This window comes from Trichosurus vulpecula, chromosome 3 (genome assembly GCF_011100635.1).
Source record: "Trichosurus vulpecula isolate mTriVul1 chromosome 3, mTriVul1.pri, whole genome shotgun sequence".
Taxonomy (NCBI): Eukaryota; Metazoa; Chordata; class Mammalia; order Diprotodontia; family Phalangeridae; genus Trichosurus; species Trichosurus vulpecula.
The window spans coordinates 30,406,808-30,421,728 of NC_050575.1; positions in this window are offsets into that span (position 1 = coordinate 30,406,808).

The following is a 14,921-nucleotide window of genomic DNA, read 5'->3' on the forward strand; positions in this document are numbered from 1 at the left end:
GGCTTCTCCATCTTGTATTCCTATCCTATTCCACTGATCCACATCTCTGTTTCTTCACCAGTACCAGGTAGTTTTGATGACTGCTGCTCTGTAGTACAGTTTAATATCTGGTATGGCTAGGCCACCTTTTCTAGCATTTCTTTTCATTAATACCCTAGATATTCTAGACCTCTTGTTTTTCCAGATGAATTTTGTTATTATTTTGTCCAGCTCAGAAAGTAATTTTTTAGTAGTCGATTGGTATGGCACTGAATAGATAGATTAATTTAGGTAAAATTGTCATTTTTATTATATTAGCTCAGCCTAACCATGAGCAACTGATATTTTTCCATTTATTTAGATCTGACTTTATTTGCGTGAAAAGTGTTTCATAGTTATGCTCATATAGGCCCTGGGCTTGTCTTGGCAAATAGACTCCCAAATATTTTATAGTGTCTACAGTAATTTTGAATGGAATTTCTCTTTCTATCTCTTGCTGCTGGGCTTTGTCAGTAATGTATAGGAATGCTGAGGATTTATGTGGGTTTATTTTATATCCTGCAACTTTGCTAAAGTTGTTTATTATTTCAAGTACTTTTTTACTTGATTCTCTAGGATTCTCTAAATAAATTATCATATCATCTGCAAAAAGTGATAATTTAGTTTCTTCTTTTCCTATTCTAATTCCTTCAATTTCTTTTTCTTCTCTTATTGCTACAGCTAACATTTCTAGTACCAAATTGAATAGTAGGGGTGATAATGGACATCCTTGTTTCACCCCTGATCTTATTGGGAATGCATCTAGCTTATCCCCATTACAAATAATGCTTGTTGATGGTTTTAGGTAGATGCTATTTATAATTTTAAGGAAGGTTCAATTTATTCCTATGCTTTCTAGTTTTTTTGATAGGAATGGGTGTTGTATTTTGTCAAAGGCTTTTTCTGCATCTGTTGAGATGATCATATGGTTTCTGCTAGCTTTGTTGTTGATATGGTCAATTATGCTAATAGTTTTCCTAATATTGAACCAGCCTTGCATTTCTGGAATAAATCCTACCTGGTCGTTGTGTATTATTCTTGTGATAAGTTGCTGCAATCTTTTTGCTAATATTTTATTTAAGATTTTCGCATCAATATTCATTAGAGAAATTGGTCTATAATTTTCTTTCTCTGTTTTGACTCTACCTGGTTTGGGTATTAGTACCATATTTGTGTCATAAAAGGAATTTTGTAGGATGCCTTCTTCACATATTTTACCAAATAGTCTGCAAAGTATTGGAATTAGTTGTTCTTTAAATGTTTGATAGAATTGACATGTAAAACCATCTGGCCCTGGAGATTTTTTCCTAGGGAGTTCATTGATGGCACGTTCAATTTCTTTTTCTGAGATGGGGTTATTTAGAAATTTTACTTCCTTTTCTGTTAACCTGGGCAGTTTATGTTTTTGTAGATATTCATCCATATCTCTAAGGTTGTCAAATTTATGGGCATACAATTGGGCAAAATAGTCTTAAGGTTCTCCCATAGTTAGTTTGTATTCCATGGATCAAGATCTAGGGAAGGAGTGGTCAGATGTGCGGAAAGGAATCAGGTCACAAAAATAGAGGGAGGAGAGAATTTAAACTATCCAGAAACTTGGATATTCCTTTATTCTTTGCAAGTTTTCAGTAATAGAGTATTTGAGATCCTAGGAGGCCTATACAGCTATTTTACAAATGGTAAAATTAAACATGTTAGTTTTTTATAAAACATGTTGAAATATCATATTTTATACTTAACATTGCTTAAAGTTGTATTGTTAAGGGATCACATTTTTGAAAAAAAAAACCCATATGGAACAGTTTACCTTGGAATGGAGATAACTCTGGATCCATGGAAACTATGGATCCTAGAAAGGACGTAAAAAGAGCTTGGTGATGGACTAGGTAAATGTTTCCTAAGGCCTAGCCTGACTTAGTATCTCATCACAAGTTTGGTCATAAAGTGAAGAATATTTTTAACATTTCTTCACTTGCGTCCTGCTCTTCATGTTCCCATTGGCCATACTATTCAAGGAGTTTTTTTGACAAAGATACTGGAGTAATTTGCCATTTCCTTCTCCACAGATTAAGGCAAACAGGAATTAAGCGACTTGCCCAGGGTTATGCAGCTATATTGGATCTGAATACAGGTATTCCCTATTCCAGGCCCAGCAATCTATCTATTGAATCATATAGCTGCCCCAAAGATCATCTCCTAAATTGTAACAGGATTACAATATGACTAGTGAAAGAAGTGTTTTGCCTGACAAAACCACAGTACCTTGAAGTGTTGAAATATGAACTCCTTCAAGCATCACATCCCTTATGAAATAAACAGTCTAAAATTCAGAGTAGGAACAGACCTCAGAGGATATCTCATCCAATCTATACCTGGATAACCGCAACACCACCAACCCCCGCCCCCCCCCCCACCCTGCCTCCACCACAGCACCTCTGATACCTCCAACAGATAGTCATCTTCTAATGGAGCACCTCAGTAGCAAAGAACTTTGTACCTTCAGAGGCAATACATTTCTCTTTGGGGCAGCTCTAGATATGAAGAATTTACCATGATCGTCTCCCTTTTTACCTCCCTCTACTCTCTGCCATTTCATCCCATTGGAAATAGTTCACTTTTGTGTGGGGCAATGAAAAAGAATTCTAATTTGTCTCAATCCACTTAAAGAAAATTATGTTCTAGGTGTATAGTAAAAAGGATGCATTCAACAGCAAGGTAGATTGCAAGCTGGCTATTGTTTTATGAGGTTTATCTGACCCAATCATTCTAGTAAAAGAGACATTCAAGGTTGATTAACGTGTGCATTCCACCTCTACCCTTCAGACCTAGAGGCCCTTTGACCTCTACAAGAAGGATGGAAGCACATGGTTTGTTGTTTCAGTCCCTCTGGTGTAATCCCAAACTATGCTTGCTGGTTCACTGCATCACAGAGAAGGAATTTTTCTGTTTCACTTCTTTCCATTTTCCCTCATTCTGTTTGATTAAGTTGTGACCACCCTGCTGTTGATAATGTCCATTTTGGAAAGGAAGACAAATGGTTGATGTTCATTTGTATGTGTATATTTCTATATAGTAATATCTCATTTATGTAACATTGCTGAGAGCATCCCCTACAAGCTCATTTTCCAAATAACTAAGGTATACCTCTTTAAGGGCCAAAATTTGTCTGTGGTTTTTACTATTTTTAGTGGAAAACTTTTTAAAAATATATTACAAATTTCTTTCTCTCTTAAACGGCCTGCAGGATATAACTTAACTTTTTCTTAATAGCTTAGAGTCATGGTCATGAAGATTTTAGAATCCTCAATTGTGATCTAGAATGGATCACAGATACAGATACATATTCTATATATACATTAATATTAAACTTATTTACACATTAGTCATGTTGTATAGAAGAATTAGAACCAATGGGAAGAACCACAACAAAGAAGAAACAAAAAAAAGAGAGATAAAGAGAGCAAATTGTATGCTTCAATCTGCATTTAGACTCCATAGTTCTTTTTCCGGATGTGGATAGCATTTTTCATCATGAGTCATTTGGAGCTGCCTTAGATTATTGCATCACTGAGAAGACGTAAATCTATCAAAGTTAGTCATTGCACAATGTTTCTGGTACTGTGTACAATGTTCTGGTTCTACTCACTTCACTCTGCATTGGTTCGTGTAAGTCTTTCCAGGTTTTTCTGAAGTCTGCCTGCTCCTTTTTCCTTATGAAACCATAGTATTCCATTACATTTATATACCATAACTTGTTCAAGCTAAGGTCTTTTCAAGTTCTCACTTTGAGTGAGGCAACACCCATTCAGTGATTAGGCCAGTTTAAGAAGTGAGTCAAAGGATGGTCTCTCTAATTAAAAAAAAAAAAAATCAAACTGGAAGGAGAAGAAAAGGAGTACAGGAGTTCCTATAGAGAAGTATTTTCTGTTGAATGACCACAGATTGCTATGCTTTTTATATAATTTTTCCTTCTTTCTTCCACATATCACATTCTAAACTGATATTTTTAATCATTAGTAACTGGAAAACAGACTCAGTAAAAATTATAATTTTGTGCAAAATGAGTATGAGCTTAGTGAGTAGAGTGATAAGGAAACAGAGTGTGCTGAAGTTTCAGGAACCAGGAAGTAATCACAATGAATTACATCAGGAACAAGCTTTACTGGGAAAAGTCAGCAGACTGCTTCAATTAAGAAACTATAATAAGCTTTTTTAATAGAAGAAAAGTGATTTAAAATAAAAAACAACTGGTAAAGAAAAGCTAAGGCTAAGTAAATACTGGCTAGACAAGAGGCCCTTGTATGAGCAGTCCTTGCACAAGCTGCAGAAATTTCCTGCAATGTTTGTGACCTGTTCGGGGTGTCCTGTTTAGTTTCACTTGTGCAGCTGAGGACAAAACATTTTTAACTCTTTATGAGAACTGGTTCTCAGAGTCAGGTGACCTGGGCACAAGTATTGCCTTTATAACATAGTAATTGCATGGCATGTAGTGGATAGAGCACCGGGCCTGAAGTCATGAACGCTCCTTTTCCCGAGTTCAAATCCAGCCTCAGACACTTACCAGCTGTGTGACCCTGGACAAATCACTTAACCCTGTTTGCCTCAGTTTCCTCATCTGTAAACTGAGCTGGAGAAGGAAATGACAGACCTCTCCAGTATCTTTGCCAAGGAAAATCCCAAATGGGGTCATGAAGAGTTGCACAGAGCTGAAACAACTTGACGACAAACATGGTGACTATGTAGCCCTGGCAAATCACTTAAATACCTTTGAACTCTAGGAAATTCTTAAAACTTAAATTGTAGAATATTGCTGATTTACATTGGTAAGTTAAATTTCCTCACCAGAACAGAGCATGGCACAACAGAGACCCAGAGGATCTGGGTTTAAATCTCACCTAGAATGGTTATTCCCTACATTATTCTTGGATGGAGCCTCCTTATTCCTATCCTCTCATCCATACAATAAAAAGATTGGACTAGATGTCCTCTGAGATTCTTTTCAGCTTGACATCTATGGCCTGTTTCCAGTTCAGTTTTTTTGGTTTGTTTTTTGCTTTGGTTTGTTTTGCTGTTGTGGTTTAAATAAATTTTAAGTAATGGCCATTCCTGGCCCTATCCCACCTTTCTGGCTGTAGTACTTGGAAACTGCCCCAGGCAATTAGCTAATAACATATCTAATTAAATTTTGAATGTTGCCTTAGTTCAAGTACTTTGCCAAAATAAAGATGATAGGTTTACAGGAATAATCAGTGAGGACTATGTGAGGACAGAGTTGGGGCCTTCCAGTATATTGATTTGTTTGTGTTTTATATAATTGTTTCTGAAGTTTGACCTCTTAGCCATTTGTCTTCATCATTATAGATTGTCTCAGATTATAAATGGTTTTGTTGTTCAGTCATTTCAGTCATGTCCGAATCTTCATGCCCACATTTGGGGTTTTCTTGGCAAAGATACTGGAGTGATTTGGCATTTCCTTCTCTATTTTATAGATGAGGAAACTGAGGCAAACAGAGTTAAGTGACTTGCCATATAGCTAGTAAGTGTCTGAGGCCAAGTTTGAATTCAGAAAGATGAGTCTTCTTGACTTCAGGCCCAGCAGTCTATCCTCTGCACCATCTACCTGCCCGACTCACTGGTCCCTTCTATGGATTTTCCCAAAGCCAATATTTTAAAAATGCTGATGGATGATAGATTTCCTGAAACAAAACCAAAATTTTGGAGATTTCTAATTCAGGTTTTAGTAAATTCACATATAAATTAAAGGGATTTTCTTATACTTACTTTATATTTCTCTCCTTTAGATGAAATTGTAGTTAGAATTTTCACTAAGCTATCTTTATTAGTCTCTTAAATAGCATTACTGTGGCTATTTTCTTAACTTTTAAATTCCCCCAGAAAATCATTTTGAAAATATAAACACTGATCCAGAAGTCTTCATTCTACTTACTCGTCGAAATCAAAGCAGCAAAAATCATTACCTTCTCTGAAAGTATTTAATTATCTTTTCTCTGAAGGAAATGATTCTTTTGGTGCTTAGAATACCTACCGCTCTGAACAGTGGCCAAAGATGTAATATTTTCCAGCCACTTTGGCCTCAGAAGTACAATTGTCTCTTAGTCATTAATTTAGTGAGAGAGACAAAGAAAGTATTTAGAATACAAAATGAAAGGAAATGAATATAGTTATATGAGAGTCAAGCAAACAAAAATCTTTCTGGATTACGTTGTGAGTGTTTACTTGCTTCACTTACAGAACATAAGAAGAGCATTTATGGCAAAAGAAAGCATAAAGCCTGACTATAACAAAGAACTCTAAGGTTATGTTGATACCCAATTAGAGAAGCAGCTATAATAAGGTCATGTTGGGGTGAATAATAAATTTTAACAGGGTGGCCAGTAGGAGTTTGCTTTTATTGTTTATTTAATTATTGAATCTCTAGCAGCTGGTGGCAATTACATAGAGCTCTTAAACAAAAGAATCAGTCATTAAGTCCATGAGGTTTTGTGAGTATTAGCAAACTCCTGTTTTTTCACTAGGTTCATTTGCAAATAATTTTGAGCAATATGAATTGTTTTATAATAAAATCATTTCCCTTTTGAGATGTGGTTTGAAAAGGTTTGCTGCAGTTTTAAAGATGATTTGATTGCTTCTTGGAATTATTTTTTTCTATATGTGCAGCCAGGCTAAGTATAGAAATATACTTTCATTTTTATGATGTAAGTTAATAGGAAATAGATTTCTATGCATAGTACAACATTCCATGTAATACAGCACTCTTCACACAAAAAGCTAATTGGTATATTTGTGTATTAAACATATGTAGTAGCAGAGTTAATTATCATGGAAAAACAAATTAACTAGGGAGGACCTCAACTTTGTCTCTGTAGGCACCTAAAATGGAAAGGAAAATTATTGTTTCTTTATAATGGAAGAAATGTTGAGAATTGCACAAAGGCCTGAAATTGTTCACTTCTCTTTCTCTCTTCAGTCTTTCCCTTCTGGTTAATCTTTATTTTCAGTCTAAAAGGGCCTTCCATTCCATCCACCCTGCTGTATTACATGATAATAAACCTGTATTAAATGAGCAGGTATTATGCTGAGACTGCCGATTTGGAGGGGAGTTTACCTCAGCAAAAAATGCTGTGCTGCCTTTCAGTCCAGAAATCAAAGTAATACACATCCACTGATTTACTCTGGTTCCTCAGCTGATGAAGAAGTCTTGGCTCAGCATAGTCTTGAGCTATTGACATTCCACATTCCTCATTCTTGATTCTATCCAATATTCCTTTCACGTTTCTTGGTTCTGAATTATCTACTGCATAAATCACAAAGTTCTTATGAAGAAAGCATGCATCATGGCTCTACTTTTGAGTCTTTTTGCTTTTGGGATTCCTGTTCTGATGGCAGAGGGGAGAGGGAGAGAGAGGAGGTATTACCTTTTACTCTTGGTTTTAGTATCTATGCCCTGGAACCTTTGGGCACCATAGTTTCCTGAAAGGGTCCCACTTTAAAAGTATGTCTCTGAGTCATTGAACATTATAGTTGATTGAGAAGGTAAAAGGTTGTGGGGAAAAAGATAGAGAATTTTACCAATCGTTGAGTCTAGGCAAATTACTTGGAGGCAGCTAGGTGACTCGATAGAAAGAGAGCTGGAAGTGAATTCGAGCAAACATATACTTAAAATAATTAGCCTTTATCCTTCACAAATAACAAAAAATCACAAAAAGAGCATTGTACTCCTCTTTTGAGATAGATATACCTGATAGCCAAACCAAAGAGACGCAAAGCAGAGAAAGAAAAATTATGATATATAATTTAATTATATATTATTTACAAAATAATATATTAATTATATAATAAATATAAATAACTAATATACACTGATGCCAAAATATTAAATAAAAAATTAGCAAAGAGGCTATAGAAACATATTTAACAAATTATTCACTTCTATCATGTTGGATTTATTCAAGGAATGCAGGAATGGTTCAATATTAGGAATATACATATATTATGTATCTATATATAGTTCATAAAAGCATGTACTTTAACCAGACCTATTATTTCAGTGATATAGGGAGTGGTCGTGGTAAGGTACTTCTTAAATCAATGAAATTTGTTAGTATTTTCTCTGTAATTTATAGTGTTAGAGAGTTGTCTTGAAATTAAAATGTAAAGCACATTAATGCAAAATTAAAGCATATTAATAATATTCACATGATTATATCAATAGATACCAAAAAGCCTTTGACTAATAAATTACCAGAATGTATTAAAATATCAAAAGGCATAGGAAAAAGAGCTATTATTTAATAAGATCAAAAGGGCCTACCTAAATTAAAGAGCAAGCATTATTTGTAATAGAGAAGCACTAGAAGTGTTCCCAATAAGATCTGGGGTGTGGCTTTGTGATTCCATGGACCATGGCATTCCAGGCCCTTCTATCCTCCAGTCTCTCCAAACTCATGTTCCTGTTTTTGTGACACTATCTGCCCATCTTGTCCTCTGCTGGTCCCTTCTCCTTTTTCCTTCAATCTTTCCTGACATCAAGATCTCTTCCAATGAATCCTGTCTATTCATTGTATGTCCAAAGTACTTAAACTTCAGTTTCAGTATTTGACCTTCCAATAAACAGTCTGAATTAGTTTCTTTTTAAGTATTGACTGATTTGATCTCCTTGCTATCCAAGAGACTTGCAAAAACCTTCTCCAGCAACCCAACTCGAAAGGGTCAATTCCATGGCTCTCAATGTTCCTTAAGTCCAACTCTCACAGCCATACATTGCTATTGGAAAAAAAAAAACATAGCTTTGCCATACGGATCTTTGTGGGTAAAAGCAATGTCTCTGCCTTTTAGTATGCTGTCCAGATTTGCCATAGCCTTCCTTCCAAGCAACAAGAGTCTTTTAATTTCATGGCTGACGTCACCATCTGTAGTGATCTTTGAGCCCAAGAATATAAAATCAACATTACTTCCATTTCTTCTTCCTCTCTTTGCCTTGGTTGCCAAGATCTTAGGGTTTTGTTTTTTGTTTATGTTAAACTCCAATCCATCTTTTACACTCTCCTCTTTCACCCTTATCAAAAGCCTCCTTTATTCTTCACTTAGTGCCATCAGAGTGATATCATCTGCTTATAAGAGATTCTTGGTATTTCTCCTGGCAACCTTAATTCTGGCTTTTGATTGATCTAATCTGGCATTTTGCATGATGTGCTCTGCATAGAAGTTAAATAAATAAGGTTGCAACACACATCCTTGTGGTACTCCTTTTTCAATTTTAAGCCCATCAGTTGTTCCATGTTTGATTATGTTGCTTCTTGACCCTTATACAGGTTCCTCAGTAAACAGGTAAGATGATCTGGTACTCCCAGCTCTTTGAGGACTTGCCACATTTTGTTGTGAATGACATAGTCAAAGACTTTAGCACAGTCTATGAAGCAGAAGTAGATGTTTTTTTTTTTCCTGGAACTTCCCTGCTTTCCCCATAATCCAGTGAACGTTGGTGATTTGGTTTTTTGTTGCCGCCTCCTATTCAATATCACAAATCCATAGGTGTTCAGGCACTCTATCTATCAGATCTAATCCCTTAAATCTATTCTTTACTTCCACTTCATATTCATAGAGGATCCTACTTTGGTCATACCTATAGGGTCTGATGGTTTTCCCTACTTTCTTCAATTTGTGTCCAAATTTTTGAATAAGAAGCTCATGATCTGAGCCACAGAAGCTCCAGGCCTTGTTTTAACTGACCATATAGAGGTTCTCTACCTTTGGATGCAAAATATATGATCAATCTGATTTTAATATTGACCATCTGGGGCTATCTCTGTGCAGCATTATCTTTTGGGTTGTTGAAAAATGGTGTTTGCTATGACCAGTGAGTTATCTTAACAAAACTGTTAGTCTCTGCCCTACTTCATTTTATACTCTAAGGCCAAACTTGCCTGTTCTTCCAAATATCTTTTGATTGCCTAGCATTCCAATCCCCTATGATTAACGTGATGTCTTGTGGGGTGAGCTATTTCTAGAACATACTGTAGGTCTTCATAGAACTGATCAGATTTGGCTCTTTGGTAACAGTAGTCGGAGCATAGATTTGTATTACTGTGATGCTGAATGGTTTTTCCCTGGATTTGAACAGATATCATTCTGCCATTTTTGAGATTATACCCTAGTACTGCTTTTCTCACCCTTTTATTTATTATGAGAGATATTCCTTTTCTTCTAAAGGATTTTTGCCCACAGTAGTATACATAATAATCATCTAGATTAAATACACTCATTCCCATCCATTTAAGTTCACTGCTACTCAAGATGTCAATGTTTAAACTTTCCATTTCCTGTTTGACTACATCTGATTTATCTGGTTCATAGGTCTTAATTCCAAATTCCTGTGAAATACTGATGTTTACAGCATTGGACTTTTTTTGGTCATCAGATGTATCTGCAGCTGAAATTCCTTTCAGATTTGGGCCAGCTGCTTTGTTAGTATTGTAGCTACTTATAATTGTCTTCTACTCTTTCCCACTAGTGTGTTGGACACCTTCTAAGCTGAGGAACTCATCATTCAATGTCATATACTTTTATCATTTTACTATAGTCCATAGGTTTTTCTTGGCAAAGACACTGGAGTGGTTTAGCATTTTCCTCTCCAGTGGATCAGCTTTTTGCCGGAACTATCACCTGTCTTGAGTAACCCTGCACAGCATAGCTCATAGTTTCATTGAACATTCATTCATTCACAAGCTCTCCACCATGACAAGGCAATGATCTGAGAGTGGGGGATGGGGAGGGTTGGTATGGCTAGGAAGCCCATTATCTCCACTGTTATTTGGCATAGTGTTAAGATGCTAACAAAATGAAGAAGGGAAAAAAACCTGTCAATTAAAAAAAACATATTGAACTCCATTTTATAAGAGCACAAAATTAAGCATGCGCTCTTGTCATTAGTCATCAATCTTCATGGGATTTTTACTCTATAGAGAACCATCCACTTGACCCAGGGAGTATTTTAAAAAAAAGAGAAAACTTTTCCTTCTTTTCTTGAACTGACAATGTAGTAGTGAGGATAGAAATTGCATATACTATATATGTGTATGTTTGTATATGTGTGTGTGTGTATACAGATAAAAGAGCAGTTTACTAGCATGTTCAAGTTAAACTCTCAAAGATGCAAAGAACTTTGCTTAAAATCTATTTATTTACAAATAACTATAGAGGTAGGCAACCAAATTCTATTAAAGAAGTAGAAAACCAATGATCTGGTCCAAAAGTAAGGCATTCATTTGCCTTGTAGAAATGCTTCAATGAATAATAGTTTATTTGTTACTTCTTTCTCTCCTATTGAAGAAACCAAGAGAGTCATTGGTCAGTCAATGGTCTTGTAATTTTTCTAAATTAAGATTTTTTTATTATTAGTTTACAACACATTATTTTTTGTTTACATGATTTTGAGTTCCGGATTTTCTTTGCCCTTCCTTTCCCAAGACGGCATGAAATCTAATATGCCTTCTAATGGAACTTCACATTAAACTTATTTACACAATAGTCAAGTTGTAGAGAAGAATTATGACCAATGGAATGAATCAAGAGAAAGAAGAAACAAAACTAAAAAAAGAGAGAAAAAAAGAAGAGAAAAGAAAAGGAGAGCAAATATTTTGCCTCAATCTGCACCTAGACTCCATAGATCTTTCTCTGGATGTAGATAGCTGTCTCCATCATGAGTCCTTTGGAGTTGTCTTTGAACATTGTATTGCTGAGAAGAGCCAAGTCTATCAAGGTTAGTTATCACAGAATCAATATATCTGTGATTGTGTGCAATGTTCTCCTGGTTCCACTCCACTCACTCAGCATTATATCATGTAAATATTTCCAGGTTATTATGAAGTCTGTGCCTTCCCCATTTCTTATAGCACAATAGGATTCTATTACATTCATATACCACAACTTGTTTAGTCATTCCCCAATTGGTGGGAGCTGCTATAAATATTTTCATACATATGGGTCCCTTTCACACTGGTGTGATCTCTTTGGGACATAGCCCTAGAAGTGGTATTGTTGGGTCAAAGGGCATGCAAATTTTATAGCCCTTTGGGCATAGTTCCAAATTGCTCTCCAGAATGGCTGGATCAGTTCACAACTCCACCAACAATGTAACACTGTTCCAATTTTCCCACATCTTCTCCAACGTTTATCATTTTCCTGTTTTGTCATATTAGCCAATCTGACAGGCATGATGTGGTACCTCAGGGTTGTTTTGATTCGCATTTCTCTAATCAATAGTGATTTAGAGCATTTTTTCATATGACTATAGATTTCTTTAATTTCTTCCTCTGAAAACTGTCTGTTCATATCCTTTGACCATTTCGCAATTGGGGAATGACTTGTATTCCTATAAATTTGGCTCATGTCCCCATATATTTTAGAGATGAGGCCTTTATCAGAAACACTAGTTGTAAAGATTTTCTTCCAATTTTCTGCTTCCCTCCTAAACTTTGTTGCATTGGCTTTGTTTATACAAAAACATTTCAATTTAACATAATCAAAATTATCCATTTTGCATTTTGTAATGCTCTCTATCTTTTGCTGTGTCATGAATTCTTTCTTTCCTATAAATTTGATAGGTAAACTATTCCTTACTCTCCCAAATTCCTTATTTCTAAATCATGAACCCGTTTTGACTTTATTTTGGTATCTGGTGTAAGATATTGGTCTATGCCCACTTTTTGCCCTACCATTTTCCAATTTTCCCAATGATTTTTGTGAAATAGTGAATTCTTAGCCCAGAGTATGGATTCTTTGGGTTTATCAAAGAGTAAATTGCTGTTGTTGTTGACTACTGTGTCTTGCATACCTAACCTATTGCACTGATACAGCATTCTGTTTCTTAGCCAGTACCAAGTAGTTTTGATGACTACTGCTTTATAGTACAGCTTAATATCTGGTATGGCTAGGTCATCTTCTCTAGCATTTCTTTCCATTAATTCCCTAGATATTCTGGACTTCTTGTTCTTTGAGATTAGTTTTGTTATTATTTTATCCAGCTCTGTATAATAATTTTTGGTAGTTGATTGCTATGGCACTGCATAAGTAAGTTAATTTAGGTAAAATTGTCATTTTTAGTATATTAGCTCAGCCTAAGCATGAGCAACTGATGTTTTTCCATTTATGTAGATCTGACTTTATTTGTAAATGTTCATATAGGCCCTGGGTTTGTCTTGGCAGGTAGTCGCCCAAATATTTTATAGTGTGTACAGTAACTTTAAATGGAATTTCTCTTTCTATCGCTTGTTGTTGGGCTTTGATAGTGATGTATAGGAATGTCAAGGATTTATGTGGGTTTATTTTATATCCTGCAACTCTGCTAAAGTTGTTAATTATTTCAAGTAGTATTTTACTTGATTCTCTAGGATTCTCTAAGTAAATCATCATATCATCTGCAAAAAGTGATAATTTAGCTTCTTTTTTGCCTATTCTAATTCCTTCAATTTTTTTTCTTCTCTTATTGCTAGAGCTAACATTTCAAGTACCAAATTGAATAATAAGGGTGATAATGGACATCCTTGTTTCACCCCTGATCTTATTGGGAATGCACCTAGCTTATCCCCACTGCAAATAATGCTTGTTGATGGTTTTTGGTAGATTCTATTTATAATTTTAAGGAAGGTTCCATTTATTCCTATGCTTTCTATTGTTTTTAATAGGAATGGGTGTTGTATTTTGTCAAAGGCTTTTTCTGCATCTATTGAGATGATCATATGGTTTCTGCTAGTTTTGTTGTTGATATGATCAATTTTGCTGATAGTTTTCCTAATATTGAACCACCCTTGCATTCCAGGAATAAATTCTACCTGGTCATAGTGTATTATTCTTATGAAAAGTTGCTGCAATCTTTTTGCTAAAATTTTATTTAAAATTTTTGCATCAGTATTCATTAGGGAAATTGGTATATAATTTTCTTTCTCTGTTTTGACTCTTCCTGCTTTAGATTTTAGTACCATATTTGTGTCATAAAAAAGAATTTGGTAGGACTCCACCTATTTTCCCAAATAGTTTCTAAAGTATAGGAATTAATTGTTCTTTAAATGTTTGATAGAATTCACAGGTAAAACCATCTGGCCCTGGAGATTTTTTCCTAGGGAGTTCATTGATGGCTTGCTCAATTTCTTTTTCTGAGATGATATTATTTGGGTATTTTACTTCCTCTTTTGTTTACCTGGGCAATTTATATTTTTGTAAATATTCATCCATATCCCTAAGGTTGTCAAATTTATGGGCATACAATTGGGCAAAAAATTCCCAATTATTGTTTTAATTTCTTCTTCATTGGAGGTGAATTCACCATTTTCATTTTTGATACTGGTAATTTGGTGTTCTTCCTTTTTTTAATCAAATTGGCCAAAGGTTTATAATTTTATTGGGGTTTTTTTCATAAAACCAGTGCTTGGTTTTAATTATTAATTTCATAGTTTTCTTGATTTCAATTTTATTAATCTCTCCTTTGATTTTCAATATTTCTAATTTGGTATTCAGTTGGGGATTTTCAATTTGTTCTTTTTTTAGCTTTTTCACTTGCATGCCCAATTCATTGATCTCCTTTTTCTCTATTTTATTCCTGTAAGCATTTAGAGATATAAAACTTCCCCTAAGAACTGCTTTTGCTGCATCCTATAAATTTTGGTATGTTGTCTCATTGTTGTCACTCTCTTGAATGAGGTTGTTAATTGTTTCTCTGATTTGTTCTTTGGCCCACTCATTCTTTAGACCTAGATTATTTAGTTTCCAATTAATCTTTAGTTTGTTTTTCCATGGCTCTTTATTACAAATAATTTTTGTTGCATCATGATCTGAAAAGGATGCTTTGACTACTTCTGCCTTTCTACACTGGATTGTGAAGTTTTATG